This window comes from Acinonyx jubatus, chromosome B2 (genome assembly GCF_027475565.1).
Source record: "Acinonyx jubatus isolate Ajub_Pintada_27869175 chromosome B2, VMU_Ajub_asm_v1.0, whole genome shotgun sequence".
In the NCBI taxonomy this organism is placed as follows: Eukaryota; Metazoa; Chordata; class Mammalia; order Carnivora; family Felidae; genus Acinonyx; species Acinonyx jubatus.
Window position 1 is genome coordinate 17,952,928 of NC_069385.1, and position 11,893 is coordinate 17,964,820.

At 41.1% G+C, this 11,893-nt stretch overlaps 1 non-coding gene across 1 annotated transcript; it reads left to right on the plus strand.

Annotated features, from left to right (window-relative positions):
* The first annotated feature begins 9,555 nt into the window (after positions 1-9,555).
* On the plus strand, positions 9,556-9,628 carry TRNAK-CUU (transfer RNA lysine (anticodon CUU)). The gene has a single exon. It is a non-coding gene; the product is annotated as a tRNA-Lys (tRNA).
* The last annotated feature ends 2,265 nt before the right edge of the window (positions 9,629-11,893 follow it).

Genomic DNA, 11,893 nt, shown 5'->3' on the forward strand with positions numbered 1-11,893 from the left:
ATGATGAGTGGTGGTGAGCATTTTTTCATGTGTCTGTTAGCCATCTGGATGTCTTCTTTGGAAAATTGTCTATTCATGTGTTTTGCCCATTTCTTACCTTGATTCCAAACCAGACAAAGACCCCACTAAAAAAGGAGAGCTACAGACCAATTTCCCTGGTGAACATGGATGCAAAAATCCTCAACAAGATACTACCAAATCGAATTCAACAACGTATAAAAAGAATTATTCACCATGATCAAGTGGAATTCATTCCTGGGCTGCAGGGCTGGTTCAAATATCCACAAATCAATCAATGTGGTACATCACACTGATAAAAGAAAGGGTAAGAACCATGTGATCTTCTCAATAGATGCAGAGAAAGCATTTGACAAAATCCAAATCCTTTCTTGATAAAAACCCTCAAGAAAGTAGGAATAGAAGGAACATACCTCAAGATCATAAAGGCCATGTATGAAAGACCCACTGCTACTGTCATCCTCAATGGGGAAAACCTGAGAGCTTTCCCCTAAAGTCAGGAACACGACAGGGATGCCCACTCTCACCACTGTTGTACAACATAGGGTTGGAAGTCCTAGCCTCAGCAGTCAGGCAAGGAAGTAAAAGGCATCCAAATTGGCAAACTTTCACTCTTCACAAACAACATGATACTCTATTGGGAAGCCCAAAGACTCCACCAAAAAGCTACTAGAACTGATACATGAATTCAGCAAAGTCACAGGATATAAAATCAATGTACAGAAATTAGTTGCATTTCTATACACCAATAATGAAGCAGCAGAAAGAGAAATCAAGGAATCGATCCCATTTACGATTGCACACACACACACACACACAAACAACATAAGATACCTAGGAATAAACTTAACCAAAGAGGGGGAAAATCTATACACTAAAAACTATATAAAGCCTATGAAAGAAATTGAAGAAGACACAAAAACAATGGAAAAACTTTCCATGCTCATGGAGTGGAAGAACAAATATTGTTAAAATGTCAATACTACCCAAAGCAATCTACATATTCAATGCGATCCTTATCAAAATAACACCAGCATTCTTCACAGAGCTAGAACAAGAAATCCTAAAATTTGTATGGAACCACAAAAGACCCTGTACAACCAAAACAATCCTGAAAAAGAAAATCAAAGCTGGAGGCATCACAGTTCCAGACTTCAAGCTGTATTACAAAGCTGTAATCATCAAGACAGTATGGTACTGGCACAAAAGCAGACACATAGACCGATGGAACAGAACAGAGAACCCAGAAATGGACCTACAAATGTATGGCCAACTAATCTTTGACAAAGCAGGAGAGAATATTCAATGGAAAAAAGACAGTCTCTTCAGCAAATGGTATTGGGAAAACTGGACAGAGATATGCAGAAGAATGAACCTGGACCACTTTCTTACACCATACACAAAAATAAACTCAAAACGGATGAAAGACCTAAACATAAGACAGGAAGCCATCAAAATCCTAGAGGAGAAAACAGGCAACAACCTCTTTGACCTCAGCCACAGAAACTTCTTACTTGACGTGTCTCTGGAGGCAAGGGAAACAAAAGCAAAAATGAATAATTAGGACTTCATCAAGCTTCTGCACAGTGAAGGAAACAACTAGCAAAACTAAAAGGCAACTGACAGAATGGGAGAAGATATTTGCAGATGACATACAGGACAAAGGGTTAGTATCCAAAATCTATGAAAACTTATCAAACTCAACACCCCAAAAACAAATAACCCAATGAAGAAATGGGCAAAAGACATGAATAGACACTTTTCCAAAGATGGGCCTTTTCAACTTAAATTTTTTTTCCTCAGCTTTACTGAGATATAATCAACATAAAACGTTGTGTAAGTTTAAGGTGTATAACATGATGCCTCAATACAACGTGTGGCAAAATGATTACCACAATAAGGTTACTGAACACATTCATACCCTTACATCATGACATTGTGTGTGTGTGGGGGGGAGTGTGGGTGTGTGGTGAGAACATTTAAGATCTACTCTCTAAGCAAGTTTCAAGTATATAATACAGACTTGTGAACTACAGTCATCATGCTGTGCATTAGATCCACAGAACTCATTCATTGGAAGTTTATACTCTGAGCAACATCTCCCCATTTCCCTCACCCCCCGGCCCCTGGCAACTACCAGTCCATTCTGTTTCTAGGATGGAGTGTTTCTGTTCCATGCTTCACATGGGTGGAAACATACACAATATTTGTCTGTCTACCTACCTCTCTGCCTCTCTCTCTCTCTTGTTTCCCTGAGCATAACGCCCTCAAGGTCTATCTGTGTTGTTGCCCATTGCACCCCACCCTTTTCTCAACAAACGAGAATAGAATTGTGCTTATGAATGAGGGCTGTGATGAAGGTTCCATGAACAATAGTTGTAAAGCAACTGAAATAGTGACGACACACAGCAAGTGCGCAAATAATTATTATTAAAGATGTATACACAAATATACATCTGGCACAATCTATTATCTGCTAAAGAAACTGGAGCATCAAGGACAATGGAAGGGATTTCTCAGAAGGGCTTCTGGCAGCTTCATGTTAACCAATATGACATCCCTGGCAATTTTGCCAAATTAAACAAATTACACAAGATGTATTCAGACTTCCATTTGAAAACTCACAGAGCGTTGTATATTTTTCTAGAAGAACAAATATGCAGCCCTCTAATCTATTTTGAGACCGGGAGGTCTTACTCACTAAGGACACCAGACAAATCTGGAGCTCCAGGCCTGTGATGGTCATCACAGATCTGCTGCTTGCTCTTGGAATTTAGTGTGAACTGACCACAGAGCTGCCTCTGGTCTACAGCACCCATGGGCAGCAGGGTGGTGGCAGGACCATGCATCCCCTGGTGCTGGCACCCAACTCAGTCATCCCACAAAGCCCACTGACCGCTGTTGAGAGTCACTGGAAGCCAGTTTCACAGGTGATGGGTGGATAAGGAGGTGGCATCACGAGTAATGATGTAAGAAGCATTAAATAAATGGTATTAGGGACCTGAGGAGGACACAAGATCTATGTTGTTTTAGTCAGAAGAGTCATCGCATTTTAGTAGTAACAGTCTTGTGCCTTTCCTTTCATGGTGAAAAATAGGAAAGTAGCCCAGAATGGAAGATTTGACAATAAAGTATGAGAAGGATGGTTCCCGGATCCACATAAGAAGAGATGTTGCCTGGACACCACAAAGGATCTTCTTCTGACTGGACAGTCAACGCATAGGTAAGCTCCCCTTCTTTAGCCATTATTTCAAATCTTCCCTGATAAATCATCTCCATTCTCTGTACCTTACAGGGACTGATGAATTTGAAAAAAAAAATGTGAAACACATTTTTAATAAAATTGTTTATATAGACAGAGGTCCCATTAAAAATGCTTGCCCACGGCTCACATCTTGGGGACTGCCCTGGTTGAGTGTTGGCTCTGGAGCTAGACTTCCATGGTTCAAATCCCAGCTCCCCTACTCACTAGCTGTGTGTTCTTGAGCAAGTTACTGATCTTCAGTTTCCTCACATGCAAAATGGGGATGATACATCATAGGTTGTTGTAAAGATTAAATAGATTAATTCATGTAAAGCGAATGCCTGGCCGATGATATGAACTCGACAAATATTATTATTTTTATCATTTCTGATTATTTCCTTAAGATTAATTTCTAAAGGCAGAACTGCTAGCTCAAAGACTGAGTATTCATGTCTATTGATGGGATTGTGAAACAGCTTTCCTGAAAGTCTGGTCACAACATTTCAAAGCCTGTGATTTGATTTCCTCACATCTGAAAGTGGCCTATTTAGATCAGCCAAACAAGACGGAAGAATCGAAAAGGAAAAAAAAGAAAAAAGAGGAAACAAAGCAGAGAGAAGTAAGAGCCAAAACCAAAAAGGAAAAGAGAGAATATAGGAAGAAGAGGGAGATTTTTTAAAAAGAAAACATGAATGAAAATGCAAAATCATCCTTAGCATTTTAAATACTTGTGACTACAAGTTCATGTGGACCAGCCCCTGTTGATTAGAGTCTGACACTTAAAAGGGGGACTGTCTATATTGTCCCTCCATTTCCCTCAACCCCCAGGAGTGACCCTTTGAGGGTCAGGACATCTCAACCAGACTCCGCAATATCTGTCTGGGATCTAGCACTCTCTAGTAATTAAGAAGGAAAAGCATTTATTCTAAGTAACCCCAAATTAAAAACATTAGCCTCATAACAGTACATTAAATTCTTTAACCTCAAGCTCTAAGTAAAATTTCAGGGAAAAAAAATTAAGATCTACTTTTCATAACACATGCTAGGTACTGAATTTTTTAAGGCAACGAATTTACCCTTTTTATTCACCAAAACTCTCCAAGTTTTCATGTACTACAAGAGCTACTGGACGGGTCTTCACTATAGAAGAATTATAGATAAATATGATTAAATTTACAGGGCTTTAAATCTCTTTCTGTAAAAATAATGGGACTTATTTATCGTATCCATCACTGAGTAATTCTTAAGCTCAATGCAATTAGTGCTAAGGGGCAGCTGGGGTTTTAACACATTATTTTTATTTCTGGAAGAAAAACAAAACAAGACCAAATAATAATTCCTTTGAACACTGTAGCTCTATTGCAAGCACATACACCTCAGTCCTATCTAAGAGGCACCATTGGGGTGAATTCAGGGTATTCTAGAAAAATGGGATCTCTTCAGAGAGGATGAACAGAAATTAATTTCCACCATCTCAAAAGATCTTTTGCAACAATAAATATCAGTCTCCTTCAGTCTCTTACCCTATCTCTGCCCAACCTGCAAAATCATGGTTGAACAAAACACTAAATTACATAAATGGGCAAATATTTACCGCGAGGCTTTGCGACAGAATGCGGTTTGAGGTTATAAACATTACTTAATCCTTGAAAATTTTTCGCTTTCTCTCTCTCCTTATCTCTCATCTCCACTTTTTATAGGTAGTATAGATCTTCCTGTTTTCCAGTTGTATAGCTTCGGGTGCAACTCCTGTTTTAGCAAAACAGGTGTCTACCTGTTAAAGTGGCTCATCAGCTACTAGAAAGCCTCATGGAAATTCTGGCTTTCACATATCCTTAGCATGATGTTTGGTCAGCTTTCAGATCATCTCCCATCTACCCATACTCATGTCCGGGTCAGCAAAAAGAAGGTCTGGCACCCCTGTTTTGTTCCTCTAATTTTGAATATATCCTTTGTCTCTTCTTACCGTCCATCCTGTCTGGGTCTCTGGCAGTTTGGCCGCAGCTCTATGTCGGGTGAGATGGCTCTTTTCTTTGAAAAGAACAGACATGGGCCGCCTGGGTGCCTCGGCCTCAAGCCTCGGACTCTGGCTCAGGTCATGATCTCATAGTTTGTGAGTTCGAGCCCCACGTTGGGCTCTGTGCTGATGGCGCAGAGCCTGGAGCCTGCTTCCAGTTCTCTGTCTCCCTCTCTCTGCCCTTCTGCTCATGCTCTCTCTCTCTCTGTCTCTTTCTCTCTCTCAAAAATAAGCATTAAGAAAACTTTTTAAAAGGAAAAGAAAAGAACAAACTCTATTTGGGACTTAGAATGTGTATTGGTCAGAGGCCTCCAGAGAACACACACACACACACACACACACACACACACACATACATATAAAGAGTCTTATTATAAAGAGTTGCCTCATGGAATTATGGAGGCTGGGAAGTCCCATGATCTGTGGTCCCTAAGCTGGAGACCCAGGAAAGCCAGTGGTATACTTCAGCCTAACTCCAAAGGTCTGAGAAGCAGGGGAGCCAATGGTGTGGACTCCAGCCTAGGTCTGTAGGCCTGAGAACTAGGAAGATCGATGTTCTGTCTCAAGCCATTGGGCAGGAATGTCCAAGTTCTTCCTTCCTTTGCCTCTCTGTTCCATTCAGACCCTCCATGGATTGGGTGATGCCCACCCACATTGGGGAGGGCAAACTGACTTACCGAATCCACCAACACCAGTGCTGATTGCATTTGGGAACACCCTCCTAGACACACGCAGAAATAATGTGTAGCCCAATATATGGGCACTCCATGATCCAGTCAAGCTGACCCATAACATCACCATCACAGAATAGGATGGCATGCTCCTGGACAGGTCTGTACAAGGAGAACCTCGTGGCATTTAGAAGCACTGAGGTATGAGGAAGGCGGAGGGAATCGGGAAGCCTTAGCCAGGCCCTACACCGAAGAAGAACTCAACCACCTTTCAAGAAATCAAGTTTGCTCCGTTGCTCTCATCTAAGTGAGCATAGGTTGGTGGTTTCAGAGTACATCCGAATGGCCCTTTAGTCAACTTATATTTTGCTAAATTTTATCCTGAAGTTGTAGGTTTGCTTTGCCATGGCTGCAAATATGTTTTCCGAAATGTCCTAGGAAGCTTAATTATGGAGCCCTAAAAGAAACGGAAACATTTCTCTGCAACTTATGAAAACCTACTTGTATTTCAATTTGAGAAAGAACATATATGTTATGTAGATATATACTTACACCACACACACACACACACACACCACATAGGTGGGCCTTCTAACATATAGAGTGCATTCTAGACACCTTACTGGGTTTGGGGATGCGTTAATCATACTCCTCCTCCTCTGGGTTCTAATCAATTTGATATATACACACGTGACAGATGGGAGGAGCCGGGGTGCAGCAGAGGTGGGGGGGGAGGGAAGTGTGGCTTCCTTGCCCTCCTTCCAGCTGAACCTGGCTGGCCCTGCAGCCAGAGGCAGTGCAGCTGGAGGACCTCAAACAGGATGTGTCCTTCCTGCTGCCTTACCGCAGGGGAGAGGGAACGGAGAGGAAATCGAGACGCGGGCCCGCTCTCTGACTCCAAGCTCCACTTCTGCACTGGCTCGCTCCACAGCCTGCTGGGCTCCCCCATCGCTCCTATCAAGCATATCACTCCTTCTTCCAGAGAAGAGCTGGTGAAGAAGTAGGAAGAAGTCTGAAGCTTCCTCGTTCGGTTAAGTCCTAGAGATGGTGGGCACGTTGGTGGAGAGGGAGGAAGCTCTAATTTAATGCACTGAAGTGAGGTGAGGAGAGAAGGGTGCCTTCCTTCAGGACAGGTAATTGAGGTTAAGTGGTCGATTCAGTTTTTGATACTTAACGTGAGCTGCAGGAGAGCTGGCCTAAATGGTGGAGAGGTGTCTTTAAAGCAATCACGGTACAATAAAGCACCACTTTAAGTTCTCATCTAGACTGAGCTGTTATTTTAAATTGGGATTTTTATTGGAATTTAAAGCCTGTCCAATTCATTGACACACCCTCCCTGACACGCACGCGCGCACGCACCACACACACACACACACACACACACACACACACACACACGTGAGTAGGCAACGTGGTGGAAATACACAAAAGCATTCTGGGTGATTAAATGAAGATGGCTTTTTTTTTTTTTCATCCTTTGGTTTACCTGTTTTTTCCTAAGATTTCCAAAATATGACTTTTGCAATAAATAAGGGAAAAAGGAAATACACGTGTTTAAAGAAAGAGTGTACTCTGGAGCTTCTCAGCATGATGTGATCTAATACTTGAAAGCAGGAAAAGACAAAGTCAACCCGTCACTGTCCTGGGAAAACCCTGGAGGCAGATAAAGGACTTGGAAGAGGAGGAAGGCAAAAGCCAACAAGATTGAGCAAGAAGCACCCTTGATACCCAGGGAATGGGGGCCGAGCATGGTCACATGTCCCCACAAGATACATGGAAGTACCTTTTAAGGCTGTGAGGAAAATTAAATCAAGTCCGTGATGACAGCTAAATTAATTCTGATTGTTGACATTTTGGAATGCTTCTAAGCTGGGCTTTTATAGCCAGCGGACTTTCCCAAAACATTCCCACATTTCCATCGCTTGTTTCATCCTTTATTTTTCCTTGCCAAAGACATTTTTATATTTAAAACTTAGGAATATATGTTTACGATCTTATTTTTTTACAGCTGTGATTTTATTATAAAATATAGAAATGTAGAGAGAAGGAGTAAATTTGCCCTAGTCCAAACACAGCCACAGTTAATATTTCAGGGCAACTTCTTCAGTCAAGGGCGTTGCCTTCCTGCATCAGCACCGGGAAACAGCCACATGCCATCACGTGTGATGATGGCCAGGTGAAAAAAGAAAGCACAGAAATTTAGAGATGAAGGCCAGATCAAGCAAAGCAGATTTTCTTGCACGTAGAACCTACGGATGATTTTTCTGTCTTCAATTTAATGTAATATTCATGGAAAGAGATAGTTGTCTTGGTTGATTTTCTATGGCTGTTCCTACAGACAGGAACATAATGCAGGGGGAAGATAATGAGCTCGAGCTGGAGTCCCAGCCCTATTTATGACTGTGACCTTGAGAAGGTTGCTTATCCACGGTGAACCTTGGTTTCCTTCTCTGTGAGATTAATATGCCCATTTCGTATGGCAACTGAGAGAACTAAATATGACAATATACCAAAATACTAGGCACACCATGTGTCCACATATTGTTTTAAGATTCTAAAATAAATTTAGTATCGCTGGTAAAATTTTACCCATTTATCTTCCCACTCTAACTTCTTACGCTTAATCACAGCATTTTTTTAAATTTTTATTAATTTTTAATTTTTTTAATGTTTATTTATTTTTGAGAGACAGAGAAAGACAGAGCACAAGGAGGGGAGGGGCAGAGAGAGAGGGAAACATAAAATCTGAAGCAGGGTCCAGGCTCTGAGCTGTCAGCACAGAGCCCAACATGGGGCTTGAACCCTCAGACCGTGAGATCATGACCTGAACCAAAGTCAGATGCTTAACCAACTGAGCTATCCAGGCACCCCAATTATAGCATTTTAAATCAGTATACTTGTATTTGAAACTTAGAGAAAGAATTGCTGTTCTTAACATGAATTAGCTGTCTTTCACTGAATTACATATTTTTAATCATGGAAAAACCCCTGACAAAATCTTCATCTATGCAAATACAACTCCAAACATCTGGATTAGTAATTATAGGTGTCAGAAAATAGGGACTGTTAGGCCAAGTTTCAGTTGTTCCTTTATTTTAAGAAAAGGATACGGAATGTTACTGAATTGTAATTTGAGGATGACTTTTTTCCTAGATGTTCACAACAACGGAACTCCTCTTAGTTGGAGATAGAAAAAAAAACTTACCTGTGCTTTAGTTTATATTTATCTCTCCCTTTTAACCATATCCTCAACATTGAGCGATGAATGAAGAACATTAATAAACCATTAGAAAATAAAGTCACTGAGTGAAAATGTATTTTCTTCTTGGAGAGTTCACTTTATAAACTCATTCCAAGGGAAAAACTCAAAAATGAAGAAATCAGATGTCAGTTGTGAAATCAATTATTTAGGTGTGGTGGGGCAATAAATGAAATATCTGAACTTGAAGGAGCTTTGGTAGCTGGACTCCCTCCAGATTATCCACAACCATTAAGAAGGCTCACTATTTTTTATCATTTTCTCTATTCTTGAATTTTTTAACTTCTGAATTGCCTGCGACCAAATAAAGTCCCAGCAGTTCTCAAAAACTAACCAAGGCAGGGGTGCCTGGCTGGCTCAGTTGGTAGAGCATGTGACTCTTGATCTCAGGGTCGTGAGTTCAAGCCCCATGTTGGGCGTGTAGCCTACTTAAAGAAAAAAAAAATCTAACCGGTACAGAATGTTCTTCTGAAAACCTGGGGGTGAGCAGCTGTTATTGAACCAAATGCCTAAAGCAGTAAAAGATGCTATGGCCAAAGTAAAATCATGATGAAAATTCAGAGAAGTAAAGCATCATGACCTATAACATACCTGCCTTATATATATCATACACAAACCTGTATTTCACAAATATTTCACAAATCCCAATGGTTACATTGCTGGTATTTATTCAAAAGAGAGAAAATTTCCAAGTTCTCCTTCCTAAGAAATATCATCACCCCCTGCCTGAGTTGATGGGAAAGGTCATTCAGCAGTCTTACCAAAGGAGGCAGGACCCCTGCAAAGCTGAGTCCGTAGCAGGGTAATAGCCACATTGGATGCTAGCACTTGACAGGTGACATGCATTTCTGGACCCAGCCGTTTTCAGTCATGGCTCTACACCAATGCCTGCCGTCAGTAAGTAAAAAGTTTCTTGGTGTCCACGGTTTGCTTCTCTAATTCTGAGGACTTCTGTGTTTATATTGATAGTTACAGTTTAACTTTATCAGAGTAGAAAAGAACGTTCCGATGCAATATGAAAATGATTCACCTTTAGAAAATTCTTTCTAGCATGATATACCAAATGAACAGTTTTTCATCTTTCTTGAGATATTCCTGACATATAGCATATGTAGGTTTAAGATGTACAATGTGATACTTCAATACATGTATATATTGCACAGTGATGACCACAATAAGGTTAGTTAACTCCTCCGTCACCTCATGTAATGGCCTGTGTGTGTGTGTGTGTGTGTGTGTGTGGTGATAACATTTCAGATCTGCTCTCTTAACAACTTTCATGTATATAACACAGTATTGTTAATTACAGGCACCATGCCGTATGTTAGATGCCTAAAACTTATCTATCCTATAGCTGGGAGTTTGTACCCTTTGACCGACATCTCCCTGTTTCCTCCACCTCCAAACCACCACTCTACTCTCTGTCTCTGTGAATTTGGCTTTTTAGGTTTTGCATATAAGCGAGAACATGGTATTTGTCTTTCTTGTATGACTTATCTCACTTAGCATAATGTCCTCAAGACCTATCCATGTTTTGGCAAATGGCAGGATTTCCTTCTTTATTTTTGAATGGCTGAATAATATTCTTGTGTGTGTGTGTGTGTGTGTGTGTGTGTGACATTTTCTTTATCCATTCAACCATCCACAGACACTTTGGTTGCTTCTATGTCTTCTATGCAGTGAGTAATGCTGCAGTGAATATGGGAATGCAGGTATCTCTTCACCATCACGATTTCATTTTCTGAGGACTTCCGGTTACTCTTGTATAACCCTCTTGCCTGTCTGGGCCTCTGGCAGTATTTGGATCCCTGAGGGAGGTGGAGAAACTTCTCTTCCCCAGAGTTCTTTGAGAGCTAGTAGAATGTGCAACAGAGGCCCCCATGCTCCTGTGAATTTTATCTTCAAAATTTAGAACATTATTTCTAATAGTCTCTCCAGCACCATCCCTATGTGCTTCTGAAGCTGGCAAAAGCTTGCCTAGATGACCTGAGGGCCCTGTTAGAATACACAATGCCACCAAGTGTCCCAACAGTCCATGATCCTTTAGGCTTTTCTCCAGAGAGCCTCATCTGAACTATCTTCTCCTCTGGAGCTAATTCATGACATAGCGCCCTGAATTCACTAATCCAATTACTTATGATAAATAGTGCCCTAAGTAATATAGAACAAAGAAGGGGTTGGGGGGGGGGGGTTCTGGAAAGGTCTGAAACACAGCCTATTACGAGCAGAGAAAATCCTGCAACCAGGAAAAGGAAGAGTGATCTCCACAATTAGAAATTCCCTGTTTGTCAGAAGTATCTCTACCTCCCCTATTACTGCTTTTGCTCACCGGATCATTCGCTCGGCACAGCCTTGCAGGATTTCTTCTCTTCTACACATGAGCCAAATTCCTTCAAGCCAGTGATGGTCCCCTGGTTGACTGCCTCTTTTCTCATATAATGTAATTCTTTCCTATGAAGATGGATTTGAGTAGAAATTTCATAATGCTGCTGTAATATTTCTCTCTCACTCTCCTCCTTCACACTTGCAGCGACATTTGGGCCAATTTCGTTTCAGCGTAATGCATGGTCTTGCCATCCATAATTCCAAGGGCAACTATGAATGAAACGCGCATTAAGTGCATTAGTTTTCGATGCTATTAAGGCCATTAAGCATATTAGCAGGCCCATTACTTCATTTTCCTA